This window comes from Morone saxatilis, unplaced genomic scaffold (genome assembly GCF_004916995.1).
Source record: "Morone saxatilis isolate NCDOM2014 unplaced genomic scaffold, NCSU_SB_2.0 Contig20, whole genome shotgun sequence".
NCBI lineage: Eukaryota > Metazoa > Chordata > Actinopteri > Moronidae > Morone > Morone saxatilis.
Window position 1 is genome coordinate 18,401,886 of NW_023339763.1, and position 3,444 is coordinate 18,405,329.

The window sequence follows — 3,444 nt, forward strand, 5'->3', positions numbered from 1 at the left end:
CAGAATCAAGCATTCTTAAACGAAGTAAAATAAATTGTTGTTAATCTCGCTAGTCAACAAAAGAAACTAGTCAGTTAAACGTATTATTCTATTTTATTCATGTATAGCGCTGGTTAATTGCGTCTTTCTGCAGCCACCCACCACTAGCCAGGGACACAGCCCCAGCAGGTGGCTTCTCCTCGTCCCTGCCCTAATCCCACCGCTGGTTTTAAGTCATCCTTGTCCCACTTTAGAATTTATAGTCATAACATTTCATTAGTGCAGTCTGCTTTGGGATTCTACCAGCTGATTTCACTCTCTACGCTTCTAACCTCACACAACAAATCTGTTAAAGATGGCCCTGTTCAGGGGAAAGAGGATGGTGAAACTGGCGTTAAAAAAGGAAATACTCAGAAAATGGTAAATTATGATGACATTAAGAAACTAGCAATGACATTATAAAACACCTGTCAACCTCGCTGTATATGCTAGCAGGTCACTTCACATCATCACTGATGCCATGTCACCTACATTTTGTTGTTCACATCACAAAGTTATTCCAGCCATCGGTGTAAAAGATAGACCATAAAAACTTCAAAGGCGTCATGTATATAAACTATCCTACAATAATGAATCAGCCATGAGAGTGAACTCTTACTTATTATTTAAATAATTATGAGGCAGCATCAAACCTGCACAAATAAGACAAAAAAGTAACTGCATGCTTACTGCATGCTAACTTGCTGGCCATTACACAGAATGCATGTTTAAGACACTTCCACGTTGGCTTCTATTCACAGACACGGAAGCTCTGCCCATTACATTGTACATACTGTCAATGCATTTATAACATTTTTTGACTGAAATGTTGCTTAACCATGATGATACTTAAGTACACTGTAAGGACAAACAGTGCACTACTGGGATTACTACAGAAAATTGCAGATGAACATTTAACAGACGCAAAACAAAGGCACTTTGGACTGAAAGACTTGGGCGTATTTGTGCTGTAATATCATATATATCTTTTGTGAATCGGACCATGAGACAGGGCAGATAGCAATGTGCTATCTGATGCAAGTCATGCGCAATTCATGGTGCTATCAGTGGCTGCAAATCTATTCTTTGTTACTTCCCCCTGAGGGTGGTTGAAGTTGTGGAAATACTACAATAGTAGAAACACTACAACTACTATTACTAGTAAGCTAGTAGTTTAGAGTGATGACTAGTTACACATTTACACCCTCCCTGCCAGTCATTTATATACCTTATTCTGTCACTCTCCACCTCTGCTGCATCTGCTGAAGCCTCTCCGAGCTAATGTTACACTATCAGTTTAAATTTCTCTGAACCTCAGCCAGCAGAGAGTGTGGAGACTCGAGGGGCACTGAAGTTATATCCAGGCATTAACACGGGTGGGGGTTGGCTCTTAAAGTGATGTTGCCTAGTTTGGGAGGTGGAGTGTCCCAGGGTACCTCATAGATGTTACATTTTACATTTTACAGAATCTTTTCAAGAAAAAGAACAATAACTTCTGTTGCAATGAACACGATAAAGTAAGAACAGGATCAATAGATAGTGTGATAAAGTGACTATGTGTCATTTACTAACTCAAATATGTTGATTTAGCACTGATGTTATTTTTGCTTTTCTTTCCACCGATGCTTGTATTTACTTAAATCTAAAGTTCTTTTTGGCTCTAATAGTTCAGTGCAGCAACAAAGCTTTTAACAACATGCAAATGAACAAAACTGCATAATCACAACACAGACTCGACTCAGTGTCATCAAATAGCAGGGATGCACTACATCCCCCATGCGTATTCTGCCAACTGCTCCCCTCTCACTGTCTTGACAGCATCTGTGTCTGCATAATGTTTGCGCACACACACACATACACACACACTTTTTCTGCTGTTGTTTTTAATGTTGCAGTACGAATGCAGGGAATGCATCAAGGTTTCAACAAACATGTCACATTGTTGCCTGAGTAACCTTTCATCAAAAAATGGAGTACATCACACAAACACACATCTGTGTTAAAGGTTGGGAAACATTATGTTTTCTGCCATCCTTTACAAATTTTACATTTAATGTAAAATCATTAACAGTTCTTTCCTATTTACATCTAGAATGATACTTGGATAGTCTGTGGCTCATGATGTCTTCCTGTATGTTACTTTTGTAACCTTTTAGTCTGCTGAATGGGATAAATTAAAGGGGTACTCAAGAGATTTTGTTTTGCACTTCAATAAAGTTAGAGTTAGATTTTAAATAAAGGGTCAAAGTCAAAGCAGGAGGTGCAGAAAAAAATCCTGACTTTTGGTTCCTAGTATGGCTCGAGCAAAAACACTGTTCTTAAATCTTCTTTCAAACCCCCGTACAAGTATGTGACACTCCCCCCAAAGACAACATTATACAGTCTTTTTCAGAGGCTAAGTCGTCCTTCTTGTGACGACAAAAACTGACCTTCATGTGTAAATTTGCTGCAGTGCCCCTTTAAACGTAATGCTTTGTGTCCAAGAGTGAGCACATGTTACTAGGCAGGCAAACTTTCTTTCGCCTTGATAAGGCCTGGAGAAGCACGCTGACAGATAATGACATACTGTGACAGCAGTCTACCTCTGGTTGGATTAGCGAAGCACACAGAGTTGTTTACATGAGCAAAAAGCGTGTGTTTGTATCACGAGGATGCGTAGTGTGCACATGTAGTCTCTACTGCTCCACAGGGGTAAACAGAGAAGATGATAACTCGGAGAGCTACTGACTCAAAGGTCATGTTTTGCAATTTGGGTATGTTAGGGCATACTTGTATTCAAACAGTAAGAGAATATTTTATATGGCAGGGAGCCAAAAGCAATCATAGTTTTATAAGACCATAACCCAAACAAATCTAATGTTTGGAATTAAGCTTCTGATAATCCACTGGTGGAAAGTACATTTACTCAAATACTTTACTTAAGTACAATTTTGAGTATATGTACTTTAATGCTTCCTACTTCTAATTCACTAAATACAGAGGCAAATATTGTACTTTTTACTGCATTACTTTTGTCTGACAGCTGTAGTAATATTTTAGTAACATTTTACATAAAAAACACAATAACTTCATAAAATAAAACATGATTTAAAGGTTAATTGGGTGGCTGCCAACCTTTTTGGCTTGTGACCCCTTAAAAAAAGCAGTGTCTTGTTGAGGTCACACGTCCATGAGTTGTCAGCAGCAGGGCTTTTGTTTGCTTCCATCACTGAACTCATATTGACAAGAGTTAAAACATTTAGATTTGTGTAGGAAATCTAAGCAGCTTAGAACTTAGAAGACCAGTGGGCTTTAAAAGGTTTTATGCATCCAAAGAATTTCCATAAAATCCAGACCAGGGGCCAGATGCACAAAACTGTGTTTAGATTCGTGACTACAACCGTATGTACATACACATTCTTTTCATCAGATTTATAAAGCCGTACA